Below are 19,058 nucleotides of genomic sequence, written 5' to 3' on the forward strand. Positions count from 1 at the left end.
TGATTCCTGTTTTTTTCTGCTCTACCACTCGGCTGTTATGCAAAGAATTAGCCTAGCCTTTGTCGGTAATCCCTGAACCCTATTTTGGGATTAGTTTGAGCTGGGTGGAATTTACTATAATGGTGAGTCATCACAAGGCAATGCCAATGAGGTCCTAAAGGGAGCCTGCAGTTCAGGTGCACAATCTCATCTAGAGGCACGGAGATGAGGCTCGGTAAACAAAGAAATAAGTTTAGGTGACTGTAAATATTAATGCTGTGTAACTATGTTTCAACCCACTAAAAAGTATTCATGAGAGGTTCTACCCCATAAAAGAAAAAATATCTGAAGAATTATGAATTTCCAAATGTGGATTCAGAGGTGGCATCAACTGGAGGTAAAATATTTAGAAAAACTGAAGGTAAAGACTTTAGGTGCTCAATACATACTCCTGACATCACATCTCTCAAGATCTGTTCAGAGTTAACAAGGTTTGCTTTAGAATTCACAAAAAAAGAAACTGCTCCGTGTCCTACCCAAGTGAGGAACCAAGTTTAGATGCCATTAATTGAAATACATAGTGACCTTCATTTTACACTGTCACATAAGAAGTACAGGCCAGCCACGATGGCTCATGCTTATAATCCTAGCACTTTGGGAAGCCAAGGTAGGTGGATCACCTGAGGTCAGGAGTTCAAGACCAGCCTGGCCAACATAGCAAAACCCCATCTCTCCTAAAAATACTAAAATTAGCCAGATGTGGTGGTGGGTGCCTATAATCCCAGCTACTAGGGAGGATGAGGCAGGAGAATCACTTGAACCCAGGGGGCGGAGGTTGCAGTGAACCGAGATTGCACCACTTCACTCCAGCCTGGGCAAAAAAGGAAAACACTCTCCAAAAAAAAAGAAGTACAGATAAGACTATATCAAAAAAGAAATAGAATTTCTATCAATGCATGTTTGGCCTATATAGACTTCAGATCTAACGTGAGCACCACACATTAACAAGATGTAATTTAGCAAGCACTCTGAGAATGAATAAACAAGATTAAAATTTCAGGTTACATCTTGGGGTTTTAAAGCCACTAATGCCACCTTGTATTGTTCTCAAACACAGGCAAAAAAAAAAAAGTCATGAAGGTAAAGGAAGTTAATGACCAGATGTTTTGTTCATCTCTGTGCTAGTGCCCAGCACACTACATGGTACAAAGGCAAATATTTGCTGAGTGATTACAGACATGAAAATGCTTGTATATGTGTGCCTTCTAAGAGTAGAAGCCATGGAACTGGGTTCCATGGCCAAACTTAGCTGTAAGGAAGGCTGGAAAGCAATTATGTGATAAAGGGTAATGAGTTTAAATCATGACTCATCTTCTGGGGCTTTGCAGCTCTGAATAAAAATCAATTTTTATTATCACGGAAGAGGAGGGTAGGACAGGGTAGCTGTTAGGTCACCAACAGCTAAGAATAGCTATCCTATCCTCAAGATCCCGTTTCTATTTTTTTAATTTTTTTTAATTAAAAAAAAAAAGAATGTATATCACTCTAACAAAAGTGTTTACTGAGAAAAACTGATCCCAGCCTGCAAGGGAAATTATATAAGGCTTATTAGATGAAGCAAACATCTGTTTGTGAAAGAGAGGATTATAATACAAGATCAGAACATGACTGAGGATGGAGAATTCCCATCCCTCTAAGTTACTGTTACCAAGTGAAGCCACTTTGGGGGCTAGCAGTGTAATTCTGGACCTGGTACAGACATTGCTGTGTCATTTAATTTGATTTTAATGTAAATGATAGAAAATTCAAACCAAACTGACTTAAATACAAAAAAAAAAAAATGTATTGGCTCAATTAAAAAGTGTAGAGGGCCCGGCATGGTGGCTAACCCTGTAATCCCAGCACTTTGGGAGGCCCAGGTGGGAGGACTGCTTGAGCCCAGGAGTTTGAGGTCAGCCTGGACAACATGGCCGAAACCCCATCTCTACAAAAAATACAAAAATTAGCCAGATACGGTGGCACACGTCTGTAATCCCAGCTACTCGGGAGGCTGAGGTGGGGGAATTGCTTGAGCCCAGGGGATTGAGACTGCAGTGAGCCATAATCACACCACTGCATTCCAGTCTGGACGACAGAGCGAGACCTTATCTGAAAACAAAAACAACTGAACATAGTGGCACAGCCTATTGTCCCAGCGACTGGGGAGGCTGAAGCTAGAGGACTGCTTGAACCCAAGAGTTTGAGGCTTCAATGAACTATGATTGCACCACTTAACTCCAGCCTGGAGGACAGAGTGAAGCCCTGTCTCTTACAGAAAAAAAAAAAAAAAAAAAAAAGTGTAGGGTTAGGGGTGGGATCAGGTACTGCTGGAAATGAACAAGCCATGTCCCCAGTACCAGTTTGTCTCCATCTCTCTCTCCTGGCTTTTGCTACGTTGGCTCCACTCTCACTGGAGTCTCCCTAAACACTGGCAAGATGGCTGCCGCCAGTGCCAGACTTTGCGTTCTCTTTGGTCCACATCCAAAAGGAAAAAGGCCTTAGCTCTGATCCGAGTCTCTGAAAAGCTTTCCTGATATCTCGTTGGCTTAGAAAAGGCATTTTCCTGTTTCTATGGTGTAAGTACTCTCATCATGGCCAATTTCAAGCCTCACCTGCCATACCACTGAATGTAGGGTGAGAAAGAAATGGAAATAAGCAAACCATTATATAGTGTTTCTGCCATACAAATGCATTAGATGTAAATAATCTCAAGAGCATAGATAATAATAAAATGTAAACTTCAGAAAGATGAGTTGGGGGGTATTTTTTACATGTTTTTAATATAACTTCCTTAGTTGAAAGTTTTTCTAACTTAACTTTTAATGATAGCCGTATCTAACAAGTGACCCTCAGGATGGGCACAGTGGTTCACGCCTGTAATCCCCGCACTTTGGGAGGCTGAGGCAGGTGGATCACTTGAGGTCAGGGGTTCGAGACCAGCCTGGCCAACATGGTGGAACCTCGTCTCCATAAAAAATACAAAAATTAGCCGGGCTTGGTGGCGGGCACCTGTAATCCCAGCTACGTGGGGGGCTGAGGCAGAAGGATTGCTTGAACCTGGGAGGTGGAGGTTGCAGTGAGCCGAGATTGCCCCGTTGCACTCCAGCCTGTGCAACAGAGCGAGACTCCATGTCAAAATAAATAAATAAATAAATAAATAAATAAATAAAGTAAGTGACTCTCTAGATTCCTGAAAATTTAACAATTGGCTTTTGTAAGGTAAGAGAAGCCAGCTTCAACACACTACTCTTAAAAATATAATTTTTCCAGAAGTCTAGAACATACTACTCTTTTCTAAGTAGAATCTTCTCCTCTGTGATTTTTCTCTCAGTATCAAATCTCTTATCCAGAATTTCCTCTTTTTTTCTCATTTATTTCCACACTCCAGTGCTATGAGAGGGCAATACAAAATTTTTAATAATGTCTTAGCAACTCTCCTGCCTCAGCCTCCCAGCAGCTGAGATTACAGGCGCACACCACCGCACCAGCTAAACTTTGTATTTTTAGTAGAAATGGGGTTTTGTCATGTTGGCCAGGCCGGTCTCGAACTACTGAGCTCAGGTGATCTACCTGCCTCGGCCTGGGATTACAGGTGTGAGCCACCACACCGGGCCAGCAAACACTGTTTTAATTGTAGTATACAATTCTGGAGTTCTGTCCACTACCACCTGCACGAACATCAGCAATTTCATGTGTTACTTGGTAAGAGAGTAAGCCAATGTCTTCATTTTCTTTCTTTTTTTTTTCTTTTCTTTTGTTTCTTCTTTTTTTTTTTTTTTTTTTGAGACAGAGTTTTGCTCTTATTGCCCAGGATGGAGTGCAATGGCGCCATCTTGGCTCACTGCAACCTCCACCTCCCCGGTTCAAGTGATTCTCCTGCCTCAGCCTCCCGAATAGCTGGGATTACAGACATGCGCCAGCTAATCTTGCATTTTTAGTAGAGATGGGGTTTCCCCACGTTGGCCAGTCTGCTCTCAAACTCCTGACCTCAGGTGACCCCCTGCCTCAGCCTCCCAAAGTGCTGGGATTACAGGCGTGAGCCACTGTGCCTCGCCTTATTTTCCATTGCTGCATTTTAAAAAATACCACAATTTAGCTACTCTAAACAACACACATTTGTTATCTCAAAGTCAGAAGACCAGGTGGGCTCCCCTGGGTTTTCGGCTTAGTTCTACTCCAGGGCGAAATCAAGGTGTCAGCCAGGCTGGCCTCTTATTGAAGGCGCTGGAAGTGAGTTGTTTTCCAAGGTATTCAGGTGGCTGGCAAATTGTTTCTGGCGGCTAGAGGACCAAGGTTTCTTTTCTGGCTGTCAGCCACGGGTCACTTTCTGCTCCTAAAGGGAGCTCCCTGGTTTTGTGCTTGGCTCCCTCCTCTTCAAAGCCTGCAACTGTGCCTAGAATCCTTTTCATACTCTGAATCTGTCTGACTTTGCTTCTACCACCAGCTGGGGATAACTCTGTGTGATTAGATTAGACCCACCTGGCTCATTTCCCTTTGGCTGTAACAGTCACAGGCATGACACTTCATCATATTCAGTCCCAGGTTTTAGTGTGGGGAAGCTTGGGGGCCTACCACAGCCAATAAAACTCCTTTGGAAATCAATTTAGCAAAATCAAGTCTTTTAAGTGTTTGTTCTATTTGAATTCACCAGTTCCACATTTTAAAATATTATAAGCAGAACCAGAGCTTTCACACACAAAATGTTCATTTTTGTATATAAAACTACTTCATAACATTTTAAACCTAAGTTTATAAAGAGTATACAAAATATGCTATAATAGTTACATATAATAAGCAAGATATAAAAGTTTATTATGTACATGACCATTTCCACTGTATTTTTGCAATTAAAAAAAAATAAAGCCCTGTGTTGATTATGCTAGCTAAACCGTAGAAAGCAAAGCAAGACATATGATCTGCCCTCAAAGAGCTTAATAATTAGGTAGAAAAACATGTATGTGTACAAATAGCCACAATATGAGAGAGAATGTGAGCATTGCAATAATTCAGAGGGCGGGGGGAAACAAAACATTGGAACACAAAGAAAGGGAAGATTAGGAAAAGCGAATTTATTCATATACCGGCTCTTTTAGAAGAAAAGTTGAGAAAAGTGTTTAGGAGAATAAAAGGATCTTCAGAGCTTAGTAACTATAGATGTCAAGTCTCTAACTTGACTTTCCTGTCGTCTATAAAATGACAAGCACTTTTCAAGTGAACTTGAAATCACAGGTCAATTTCAACTCAACATGATAATGGACATTAGTCCCTGAACCAAGCCAGGCTCCTTGAAGTTGGCAGAGGCAAGGCAAAAGTAATAAGTAATGTCACCAATGGAACCTATTTTCTCTTGTCACCTTAATTTTCCTTTTCTTGTGATAGTTTTCCAAGGAACCAATGACCCCTAAGAAGTGGGAAGGTTCCACCAGTGTCCAAAGACATTGGCCCAGTGCCAGCTTAACAAACTATACCCACACTTCGATTTCAATAATTATATCCCATTCCGTTCAAACATAGACTATTCCTAAGTATAAAGCTCTTCTCTTTTTTAAATCTCAGTGGTCTTTCAGCTCAGCTTTGTTTTTAAAATATCAAAGAAAAGGCCAGGCACAGTGGCTCACGCCTGTAATCCCAACACTTTGGGAGGCTGAGGTGGGTGGATCACTTGATGTCAGGAGTTCAAGACCAGCCGGGCCAACATGGTGAAACCCCATGTCTACTAAAAATACAAAACTTAGTTGGGCATGGTGGTGCACGCCTGTAATCCCAGCTACTTGGGTGGCTGAGGTATAAGAATCACTTGAACCCAGAAACCGGAGGCTGCAGTGAGCTGAGACCTAACCAATGCATTCCAGCCTGGGCGAGGAAGTGAGACTCCATCTTAAAAAAAGGAAAAAAGGAAAAAAAAAAAAAATCAAAGAAAAGGCTGAGCACACTGGCTCATGCCTGTAATCCCAGCACTTTGGGAGGCTGAGTTGGGCGGATCACTTGATGTCAGGAGTTCAAGACCAGCCGGGCCAACATGGTGAAACCCCATGTCTACTAAAAATACAAAACGTAGCCAGGCATGGTGGTGCACGCCTGTAATCCCAGTTACTTGGGTGGCTGAGGCGTAAGAATCACTTAAACCCAGAAACCGGAGGTTGCAGTGAGCTGAGACCTAACCACTGCATTCCAGCCTGGGCACGGAAATGAGACTCTGGCTTAAAAACAAAAAGAGATAAACCTCAGTAGGTGATGCCATGATTAGACTTATCATTCCTACACAGTATTTATTTTTATATAGAGGGCTTGGCATAACAGAAACATCATGAGTTTGGGTGGGAGCCAAAGATTCCTGGGATGGAATTTCAGTTCTGACATTTGCTGATGTGAAATCTTGGGCAAGTTACTAAACTTCTGATTCTCTGTTACGTGTGGAAAACTTGCATTCCTGACCTCCCAAAGTTGCTGTGAGGAATGAGATTCCACCATCAATACTCCTGTTATGCAGAAGGGGTTCAGTCATAGTTAATTTCCCCTCATCCCTCCCATATCATTTTAGTAGCTGTGCAGCTTGTTAATAGTCTTCCTTCCTCGAATCTGTTTTGACAGGATTTGTGAAGCAAGATTACATAAGGGAGAGAAAAGTAGATTTGACTTCTCTATAAACTGAATCTGGAACCAAACACACACCCACTCAGCTCCTTTTAATAAGACCTTCCTTTTTTCCTCCAAAAAGCAATTACACTCTAATGAGTGGTTTTAAATAACTAGATCATTAACTGGATTTTCCAACTTGATTTCTCAGCAGATAGAGTAACAAAAAGACAGCTCGTTCAGAAACCCAAAATGAGTTGCTTCCGAACCAGGAGAAAATAAAATGCATTCTTGACTCAAGTCATCAAGTCTTGGTTAAAGCGCCAGAAGATCAATAAATACACTGGCCAAGTACTTGACCTCTAGTGAAATGTGTTTATCTCCCCTACAGCTTTTTACTCTCCATAAGGCAACCATAGCTGCATCCCAGCAGGATAGTCTCTTGATAGAAATCCTATTTATACCTTGATCATCCAAGAGAATCCATGCTTCTACAATGAACCCCTCCTTTCTCTCCAAGTTGTGAAAAACTTGAATGTTGGAATTTGGCTGCAATGCTACAGACAATCTTAGGAGTGTGCTGAGGACATTGGAAAAGGAAGGAGAACAATGACCCAGTCTTCCTTGTAGGTCAATTTTACTTTGAATGCATGTAGAAAACCCCTTAGGATGCAGGATTTGAAGAGTGCCCTGAGAAAAGAGTTGGAAAAACGAGCATGTCTGTAGCATGGGGGTGAAAAGTCATGAAGACATCTTTCTTTGTCTCATTCTGCCCTCAAATGGCTGTGAGTTAGGGACAAAGTTGCAGTAGATTACGCTCCCGCAGGGAAATTCAGCCAGCCAGTGCCTTGCCAATAGCAGCAGCAGCCTGGACTTTAGACTTCAGATCGGAACCACAGTTGTGCAATTGGGGCAGGCAGAGAGGCAGGAGATTAGGTCGGACAACCAGGTGGAAGCAAATAAAAAACCACAGACTGGGTGTTGCCGGGTTGTCAAAGGGCTGTATTTGGTCTGGATTTGAGAGTCTAGGTCTCAGGCCAACAAGCTTATAAAGGTGGCTTAAACCCTGTTTTCAGCATTGATCTGTTGCTTTAAAAAAAAAAAAAAAGGGACACAGAAACCAAATCAAATTGCTAATCAAGAAGTGATGAGTCAAAGGCAGAATCCTTGACAAAGGAGTTCTCAGCTGGACTTCGTGATGTATATCCCTGGGCTGTGAGCAACCATGAGGGATCTCTGTGACTGATGCTCCAAGTTGCTCCAAGAACAATGTCTCTCTCTTCCTTGGCTTGTGATTGGAATTTTTATTCCCCGTGATCCCTTTGGCTAAACTCCACACTGAGTCCTTTATTGACTTTGTAACTTTTGCAGCACAGCTGTGTAACATCTGGATAATTTTTTGTACTGTTTTTCTGCTGATTTTCACTTAAAGAGATGTTTGCCTATCAAATCAATTTAATCTCCTATAGGTGGGTTTCTGATTGCCTTAAATAGACTTGCCTCCTCACATTTGCTCGTGAGGGTTAAAGGAGGTTATGCACATGAAAGTCTGTCCTAAACTATAAGTTGCTACACCAATGTAATTATTGCCTTGTTCACCTGTTATCCGTCCTAGGTAGGCATGCCACTTATACTGTAGAAACTGGGAGAAATCAAACAATATTCTCAGACCAACCATCTGGATTTGGCTTCTCAGAAAACTAACAAAGTCAATTGGTAGTGGCAACATAATCTGTGGGGCCCAGTGTAAAAATTATTACAAATTTCAAGATGGCAGCAGCAGCATATGGGACCCATACAAGCACAAAGCCCTGGTCAGACATGGTGGCACATACCTATAGTCCCAACATTTTGGGAGACAGAGGTGGGTGGATCCCTTGAGCTCAGGAGTTCAAGACCAGCCTGGGCAACTTGGCGAAATCCCGTCTCTATAAAAAACACAAAAATTAACTGGGTGGGATGGTGTGCACCTGTAGTCCCGGCTACTTGGGAGGCTAATGTGGCAGGATCCTTTGAGTCCGGGAGGTCAAGGCTGCAGTGAGTCGAGATTGTGCCACTGCACTCCAGCCTAGGCGACAAAGTGAGACCCTGTCTCAAAAACTAAAAATAAGCATGAGGCCCTGTGTTGCTGATTGCCCAAAGGGCACACCCACGGGACTGACCTTGATATTCAATGTACTCACAGCACTGATCAGCATGCAAAATGCATCAGCTACTGCATCTACCTCCACCCACAAGTGGATCAAAGAATTTAGTACCAAACGTGGGAGCTGTGAGGGGAGGCGAACAGTTCTTTAAGATCTACAAAGCATGTAAGCGCTGAGGAAGATGGCTTGATACGGAAGGGGAAGAATTTCTTTTCAGGCATAAAAAGCTTAATTAAAAGCCAGCTGGTCTTCAAGTCCAGGATATCTTCATTCCCATTTCAGCTCCATGTGACACTGACCAACTCATTTGACATAATGTACGTGGGTATGCTTTGTGCGTTATAAATGTGTAAACGCGCATGACAATTAAGTGTCAATTCTTACTGTTGCCCTTTCTAAAGGTAGTTCTTGGCCCTTTTAGGAGACACACACACTTCCTGACCCTCGGCCACACCAGTGTCGTCACTCTACAGCCTACAGTTCTATACTCTTTCTAAAGCAAAGTCGGGGAGGGCTTTATTGTCCCAAATCACAAATCAGTCTTTTTTTTCCCCCCCCCATTTCTTTTCTGGTTCTCACTTCCTCTGTTCTAAAACAAAACAAAACAAACAAACAAACAAAAAACAAAAATAAACCAACCTGTCAATTGGTTAATTTCCCACGCAACCTTCTTGGAAGTCTGCGACGCTTTGAAGAGTAGGGTGTGGGAGGAAGTGTTGGCCCTGCTCACCCCGCCTGACCTCCCTGGGCTGTGACGTCAGAGCTCTATTTACATAGCTGAGGGACTGGGAATGCCGGAGTGGAAGGAGGAGGTGAGGAACAATTCCGGAGGACACACCACATCCCTGATTTTCTTTCCTGCTGGCTTCTCAGCTGCTCCAAGCAGCAAAGAGAGAAGAAATCATAAGGTTCTGCTCTGTCATTTGGAGCCATCTGTTTCCTTTCTTTTTCCTTCCCTAGAAACTTTTTTCAATAAACAGTATAAAGGAGACACCAGAGGATGTCTACAAGACCAAATTAATCTTTCTTCAAATGTAGACTTTTGGAAACCTTTGGCATTTACAGAAAAAGTCTCCGATGCTGCTGTTCTTTCCTCCACATCTCAAATGTACTAGAAAAGATCACATGATTTGGGAGGCCAAGGTGGGCGGATCACCTGAGGTCGGGAGTTCGAGACCAGCCTAACCAACATGGAGAAACCTCGTCTTTACTAAAAATACAAAAAATTAGGCAGTTGTGGTGGTGTGTGCCTATAATCCCAGCTACTTGGGAGGCTGAGGCAGGAGAATCGCTTGAACCTGGGAGGCAGAGGTTGCGGTGAGCTGAGATCGCACCACTGCACTCTAGCTTGGGCAACAAGAGCTAAACTCCGTCTCAAAAAAAAAAAAAGAAAAGAAAAGAAAAGATGACATGATAAGAGGCTCCCTTATTTACTGCATCTGGCTGAGGTAAAGAGAGCTGATGATTCTTTCCAGCAAAATGCACTCAGTATACATTTTCCAGAGGCTAAGTGTGGTGGCTCACACCTGTAATCTCAGCTCCCACTTTGGGAGACTGAGGTGGGAGGATCGCTTGAGTCTAGGAGTTCAAAACAAGCTGAGTAACATAGGGAGACCCCATCTTCCCCCCAAAAATGTAAAAACTAGCTGAGCATGGTGGTGAACCCCTGTGGTCCCAGTACTTGGGAGGCTGAGGTGGGAAGATGACTTAAGTTCAGGAGTTTGAGGCTGCAGTGAGCTACGATCCTATCACTGTACTCCAGCCTGGATGACAGAGCAAGACCTTGTCTCCTAAACAAACAAACAAACGTCTATTCCCTAGGCACCTACAATATGCCAAGCACCACGTGGGGGTGATGGAGATAAAGTCAAATAAATTGGAATTTCTTTTGCAGACTGTATGTTCTTCGAGGTCAGGGGTATTATCTTATTTCATTCTGTACCCCTAGCACATAGCAGAATGCCAGCATGTAATAGCTACTCCATAAATATTTGAGGAGTATGTATTTGCTCACAGAAATCATTGTCTTGAGCTGAACAAAACTGGATTGTGCACATAATTTAGGGAAGAATTTACTGTATCTTTAAAATCACGTTGTTATCTTTGGCCATGAGAAAAAAATCTCCAGGAGGCGGAAACAATTGGCATTTGTGAAGCACATACTGTTATTTTAGGTACCATTAGAAGCACTTTGCATGGATCAAATAGTTTAATCCTTTTAATCGTCCTAACAACCCTATGAGGTAGGCACTATCGTTATCCAGGTTTTATGGATAAGACGTTAAACCACAGAGAGGTAAAATAACTTGCCTGGCTCCAGAGGCCTTGATCTTGATCTCCCTTATTGCAGCTGCCTAATCCCTCCAAAACCAAGCACAGGGAGAACAAATTAAAACAGGAACTTTCACACTTTTTTGGACCACATTCACAGTAAAAAAATAAAATTTACGGCCGGGCGCGGTGGCTCAAGCCTGTAATCCCAGCACTTTGGGAGGCCGAGGCGGGCGGATCACGAGGTCAGGAGATCGAGACCATCCTGGCTAACATGGTGAAACCCCGTCTCTACTAAAAATACAAAAAACTAGCCGGGCGTGGTGGCGGGCGCCTGTAGTCCCAGCTACTCGGAGGCTGAGGCAGGAGAATGGCCTGAACCTGGGAGGCGGAGCTTGCAGTGAGCCGAGATCGCGCCACTGCATCCAGCCTGGGTGACACAGCGCGAGACTCCGTCTCAAAAAAAAAAATAAAATAAAATAAAATAAAATAAAATAAAATAAAATAAAATTTACACCAACACCTATTTATAAAACTGAAGCAAAAGTTTCAGGAAACAATATCCAACCAATGTATTTTCCAACACATTCTAGTTTATTATTATTTTTTTAAAAGATGACCAAAATCCACTAATTTGATTTCAAAATATATAGCTTGAGAAACTCTAGGTCAGGGAAAAGAGCCCAACACTGACTGGCTGCCCTGAGCCTGCTGTGATGAAAACATTTTCTCTTTCTGAACTTTCCCTTCTGGGGCAATTCAATTACAATGTCTGTAGTGTGCCCGATGCCTCCTTTAGCAGACTGCTTCCAAGAAGCATTTCAGACCCTGAACTTCTGGAAATCTTTCCTCTGCCCCTCTTCTGGGTCACTTTACCTCTGCGCGCTGCCATCTTGAATGGAATCTTCTGCAAATGTGACTCCAGTCATATCTGCAGACCTGGTCCATGGGAAGCATGCATCTTTGTCCACCCTCAACCCCCTACATTGAGGGTGAAGCTGCTGTCTTCTCTCTTCCTGCTCTGTTCTCTAAGGCCAATCCAGCCACAACTTCCCAAACAATTCTTATGTCCCACCTCCTAAGCTAGGGGGACACAAGTCAAGCTCTCTGATTGATACTTGAAGGGGATAGAGGCAGAGCACACTGATATCTCCAAAGGAATTCTCCCTCCCTCCCCTCTTCAACTTCACTCCTTTATAAATTGAAATTAGTTATGGGCAGAAAGGGTTTCACAATCTTTTTGCATGACCTGGATTTTCTAGGACTTGGAATGTGTACCAATTTGCATCTATTACAAAGATTTTTCCCTTGGCAGCCTCTTCCAAAAGTATGAAGAAATCAAGGGCTCCATTTGCACATCATCTTACAGATGGGTAGGTGTAAGTGGAGGAAACAGGAAGAAATGAGCAAAGGCTTGGAATCTGGATAAGCAATCAGAGTTTGGGGATTACTACGGAACATGAGCTTGCTATGGAGAGTCCAGGTGTGGTAAAACTCCACAGGGAACAAAAGATAGCTATGAGTCAAAGGAAAAGCAACAACAGGTGGGCCAAGAAGCTTGCCAGGGGCTTAGATTTAAATTTACTCTCTCCTGGCATTAGTTGACCATTCTGGTCCAGTCTGTGCTCTGGATCCTCGTTACATCCCAATTCCTCCAGGCTCAGAGACTTTGTGCCTATCACAGTGTATCAAGTTGATTAAGGCTTGTGTGTCTATGAAGTTTCTGCCTTTTTGCTGCCTCTGCTAAAAGGTTGATCTCCAACTTTGCTAACTTTAATCTGGTGCCTGAAACAATCCAGCTAGCAGGGGCAAGAGCCAAGCAAAGGATGAACGGACATGTCCTGCAGAAGCTGAACTGGTGGGCCTGCAGATCGTCCTCACTTACCCTCCAGCATCCACAGCTCACAGGGACCCAAGTCTCAGATGTTCACAACTCCAGGGCATGGCAGCTAAGCCTGATTCTACTAAGATGATGTCCCTCTGAATGTGAGCTGAAAACTAAGATTCGACGCTCAGCTCTGAGGTATGTTGGCTACATGGTTTGAGTTGGTCTCAGTTTATCTTTGTCTTTCAATTTCTTCTGAAGTGCAGTAACAATGACATCTAGCTAGATGATTCAGATGTATTGTGATGAACAATGAAGTGATATAAAGAAAAGCAAATTGAAATTCTTGCTGCTACAACTGCTGAAATTTACTGGTTTAGTAGATGAACTGGAGAAAATATACTCACTCACATGTTGACTCTCTATGGTGAAACATGGGGACTTAATTTTTTTTTTTTCTTTTTCGAGACGGGATATCACTGTCACCCAGTCTGGAGTCTGGAGTGCCATGATGCAATTATGGCTCATTGCAGCCTCTAATCTCCTAGACTCAAGCTATCCTCCCACCTCGGCTTCCTGAGTAGCTGGGACCACAGGCACACACCTCCACACCCAGCTATTTTTTGTATCTTTTGTAGAGACAGGGTTTCACCGTGTTGCCCAGGCTGTCCTTGAACTCCAGGATCAAGTGATCCCCCTACCTCTGCCCCCAAAATGCTAGGACTATAGGCGTGAACCACCATGCTGGCCTCGTTTTTCTTTTTTTTAAATTTTTTTCCATTTCTTTTTCTTTTTTCTTTTGAATGTTCAATGTGCATCTAGTTATCTTTGTTTAACTTTTCAAATGTTACGAAGAACGAGATATCTTCAATGTAGTTAAGCTGTGGCAGTAACAAAGCAAGACTGTCTAAAAAGGAAGAAAATAAACTTTCCAAAGAGCAAAGAATCCCAGGTAACATTGCCTTCCGTCTTCTAAAATTTCAAAAACAAACTCAAACCAAATCCACAGAAAATAGTAGAGAACAGAATAAATCAGCTGGTCAGACAAAGGGCCAGGGGAAAAGTCTGGTTGTAAAATATGCTGGGAATCTCAGAATCTTTATATCAGGTTTTGTTGATTTCAGGAGATAAAATGTAAAATAAAACAAAATCTTCATTTGGCAGAAATTCTGTACTAGGTGAGGAGTCATTCATAAATTTGAAATATCCTCAAATCAGTAATCAAAACAACTCCCCAGGCAACCCTAGAAAATATTTTGAAGGCTCAGAAAGACGTAAAGGGACTCTGAAATGAGCCTGAAATTCCCATGACGGACTTGTAGTTAGCAGCTGGTGTATGTTTACGTGGAGCCAGGCAGAACTCACACCTGGGAATCTGCTCAGTGCCCTAGAGGTAGTGACTCCTAGGCTTGACATGGACTGCTTCCAGAAAATGCTTGAGGCGCTGCCTATTATGTGTATGTTGTTGACATGAAAATAGAGAAAATAGAGAATGAGTGAGGAGGAAGGAAGTATAACTAATCAAACCAAACAGAAGTTACCTAGTATTTCTTAGCATTGGAGGCCTTTTTATGCAGTGAAGTCTTCTAAGGAACCCATATATAAAACAATTAGTTACCTAGTATTTCTTAGCATTGGAGGCCTTTTTACGCAATGAAGTCTTCTAAGGAACCCATATATAGAACAATTAGTGTGACCTGAGTCCATGGGCGAGAATAAGTCAATGAATAAAAATAAAACAATTAAGAGTGCTGCACAAGCCAGGTGCAATGATCCAGGCCTGTGATTTCGGCTCCTTGGGAGACTGAGGCTGGAGGATCACTTGATGCCAGAAATTTGAGGCTGCAATGAGCTATGATCACGTTACTGCACTCCAGCCTGGGTGACAGAGCAAGACCCTGACTGTTTTAAAAAAAAAGTGCTGAGCACAGTGGCACGTACGTGTAGTCCCAGTTACTGAGAAGGCTAAGGCAGGCGGATCCCTTGAGCCCAGGAGTTCTAGGCTGCAGTGAGCTATGATCATGCCACTGCACACCAGCCTGGGCAACAGAGCGAGATCCCATCTCTAAAAAAATTTAAAACAAACAAATGAAAAATGTTGCTGTCTTAAGGTTGGGAAGGGACAGAGATCCCTTTGTTTGCTCATCACCAAGACTTCCGTGAGGCCCCAGGGCTCTTTGTAGAACGTTTTGAAACTCACAGTTCTAAGTAATTATAGTTACTGTAACTGAACTAATTTAGTCCTAAGCTTCCTGCAATCAAGATAGAGAAACACTATGGACGGCGTTTCTCTTCTTCTTTAGATTAAAAAAAAAAGTTTTAGTCAGAATGTTAGTTAAAACATTAGTTTACCTGAAACATGTTAGTTTCAGGTAAAATGCTCAATACATTTTCAGATGAAGCTGCTCAAAATTAAAGTAAGAGTCCAATTGTTAAATGAAAAAAAAAATACAATTACTATCTCCTCTGTTTCCAGACTTTATAGACCCTCATAGTTGTTTTGTCTAATACAGTGGCCACTAGACACATATGGCATTTACAGTATTTATTGATGAAACGCTCTATAAGGATTTATTGATGCAAGTAAAGAAATGCTCTATAGAGTATGTTTGTGGGGTTTTTCCACATTAATAGTTGGGCTCATTAAATTTAGAAGTACTTTACCTGAAAAGATGTCTAAAAACCGAATGAAAACATACTGGGCATGAAATTTGCAAACACAATATCCTGTTTAAAAATAAGTTGGCTGAGCATGGTGGCTCACGCCTGTAATCCCAACACTTTTGGAGGCCAACGCAGGCGGATCCCCTGAGGTCAGGAGTTTGAGACCAGCTTGGCTAACATGGTGAAACCCCGTCTCTACTAAAAATACAAAAATTAGACAGGCGTGGTGGCAGGTGCCTGTAATCCCATCTATTCAGGAAGCTGAGGCAGGAGAATTGCTTGAACCTAGGAGGCAGAGGTTGCAGTGAGCCAAGATTATGCCATTGCATTCCAGCCTGGGCAACACAGCGAGACTCCATCTTAAAAAAAAAAAATAGTTCACCCTGGTTGCTAAGTGAGTAGATTTTAAGTGTTCTGCCCACAAATAAATGAGGTTAAAAAAGCATTCGATCTTTTGCTACTAAGTAAAAGAATATACAATATGGAAGATGTAAAGAAAAAAAGTTCATCCCATGTTTCCCAACTTTCTGAACACTCTCGAAATACATAACTTTTTTTTTTTTTTTTTTTGGATACTCTGTCACCTAGGCTCGAGTGCAGTAGCACGATCTTGTCTCACTGCAACCTCTACCTCCCAGATTCAAGCGATTCTCATGCCTCAGCCTCCTGAGTAACTGGGATTACAAGCATGCACCACCATGCCTGGCTAATTTTTGTATTTTTAGTAGAGGCAGTGGTTTCGCCATGTTGGCCAAGCTGGTCTTGAACTCCTGGCTTCAAGTGATCCACTGCCTCGGCCTCCCAAAGTACTAGGATTACAGATGTGTGAGCCACTGTGCCTGGCCCATAATTAAATTTTTAAAGGCTAATTTTTCTTTTCATCAAGATATACCTGCATATAGTTTGAAGAATCAAATTGTTCTACAAGTTATATTAAGAAAAAGAAACATTAACCTGTCATTAACATCACATCCCACTTCCCATTTCTTAAAAGCAACCAACTTCAAACCTTTCAGCTATTTAAGATCTATCTGCCTAACTCTGTGAGATGCTTAGATTGCTGCTTGTTTCCAGGCAAGGCATCTATCTACTCATTCTCACTAACGCAAGATGAGCAGTTTGTCTCCAGATCCCTCCCTTCTGTTGCCACCCCTGCATACTTCCCATTTCCTCCTCCTCCAGTTAATACACACAACATTTTGTTACATAAAAATTCAGTGCTATAATTCTATGACCATGTAAATGATAGTCATACCTGAGCTATACAGAACTTTTTTTTTGAGATGGGCTCTCACTCTGTCACCCAGGCTGGAGTGCAGTGGCACCATCTCCGCTGGGTTCAGTTGCCCTACATCAGCCTCTTCAGTTGCTGAGATTACAGATGCCTGCCACCACACTCAGCTAATTTTTATTTTATTTTATCTTATTTATTTATTTATTTTGAGAGGGAGTCTCACTCTGTCACCCAGGCTGGAGTGCAGTGGCACGATCTTGGCTCACTGCAACCTCCGCCGCCTGGGTTCACGCCATTCTCCCACCTCAGCCTCCTGAGTAGTTGGGACTACAGGCGCCCGCCACCACACCCAGCTAATTTTGTTTTTGTTTTTTTTTTTGTATTTTTAGTAGAAACGGGGGTTTCACCATGTTAGCCAGGATGGTCTCTATCTCTTGACCTCGTGATCCGCCTGCCTCGGCCTCCCAAAATGCTGGGATTACAGGCGTGAGCCACCGCGCCTGGCTAATTTTTGTATTTTTAGTAGAGAGAGTGTTTCACCATGTTGGCCAGGCTGCTCTTAAACTCCTGACCTCAAGTGATCCACCCACCTCGGCCTCCCAAAGTGCTAGGATTACAGGTATGAGCCACAGCGCCCGGCCTATACAGAACATTATTTGTCTGTACACAAGGATAAAGCTTGATGAATTTTCTAAGGGAGCACACTAGGCAACCATTGCCCCAACCTAGAAATAGGACAGTAAAACAGAAGCTCCCAACACCCTTATGATCCTCCTGTCAACCCTGTCCTCAAGAATCAACCTCATCTTTATTGCTGTAGATCAGCGGTCCCCAACCTTTTTGGTACCAGGGACCGGTTTCCTGGAAGACAATTTTTTCATGGACCAGTCGTGGGGATGGTTTCCAGATGAAACTCTTCCACTGCATTGGATTATTGTAAGGAGCGAGCAACCTAGATCCCTCGCATGCATAGTTCACAATAGGGTTTGCGCTCTGGGGAATCTCATGCCCCCGCTGATCTGACAGGAGGAGGAGCTCGGATGCTGTATTAGTCCATTCTCACACTGCTATAAAGAACTGCTCGAGACTGGGAAATTTATAAAGGAAAGAGATTTAATTGACTCAGTTCCACATGGCTGGTGGTTCCCCCCACCATGATTCAATCACCTCCACCTGGTCTCTTCCTTGACAGGTGGGATTAGGGGATTGTAATTCAAGATGAGATTTGGGTGGGGACACAAAGCCTAACCAGATCAGGTGGTAATGCTCACTCGCCAGCAGCTTACCTCCTGCTATATGGCCCAGTTCCTAATATACTAATCCATGGCCATGGTACAGATCCATGGTCTGGGGTTGGGGACCCCAGATGTAGATGACTTTTGCCTGTTCTTGAAATTTATATACATATTTATTTTTGCGAGGTGTCTGGTTTCTTTTACTGTTCTTTTTCTAGCTTTTTGAGATGAAAGCTTAGATCATGACTCATCTTCCATCTTGTCTAATAGCATTTAAAACTATAAATCTTTTAAGTGTTAGCTGCATTCTCCATATGTTTGTGTCACATATTATCATTCATTACAAAATAGCTTTACATTGTGACATTTTTGTATTTTTATGCCTAATTGATTTCTCCATTGCATTGTGTTCAGTATGTTCTTTATAGCAGTCCTTAGAAATTTGCTGATACTTTTATATATCGTAGACAATAGCTGCGGTTGGAATCACTTGATTAGCTGATAATAGTCATTCTCCAAGATTTAGCAAATTTCTGTGCAGGCTAAACAGATATAATAGCGGCCTCTATCCTCAAACTTTCTGTTTTTTTGTTTTTTTTTGGAGACAGGGTCTCCGTATGTTGTACGAACTGGAGTGCAGTGGCTATTCATGGACATGATTAGACTATACCGCAGTCTCGAACTCCTGAGCTCAAGCTATTCTCCCACCTCAGTTGACCAAATAGCTGGAACCATAGGCCCACACCACCACACACAGCTCATCTTTCAGGATTTTTGATGATGACCTCTCCAATTTTCCTGGAGATGTAGCATTGTTGTGGTTTACTATCCTGGCTTCTACTTGGCACTTGTAATGGTCAGGGAACCTAAGTGGAAATTCTGACAGTAGTCAAGTATGTCTATCTCAAATATACACATGGGAACAAGCAAAATAAGCACAGGGCAGGTCCAGGGACTTACTGAGCTACCTGAGAAATGACAAGCTGGGGTTCAAATTCCATTTATGATCTGACCTAAAAGGCAGCCAATTGTCAAAGAAATGTCGAGTCACAGCCACATCAGAGTATCAATGGTGAATTTGGAGCTGA

The sequence above is a fragment of the Theropithecus gelada genome, chromosome 15, assembly GCF_003255815.1.
Source record: "Theropithecus gelada isolate Dixy chromosome 15, Tgel_1.0, whole genome shotgun sequence".
Taxonomy (NCBI): domain Eukaryota; kingdom Metazoa; phylum Chordata; class Mammalia; order Primates; family Cercopithecidae; genus Theropithecus; species Theropithecus gelada.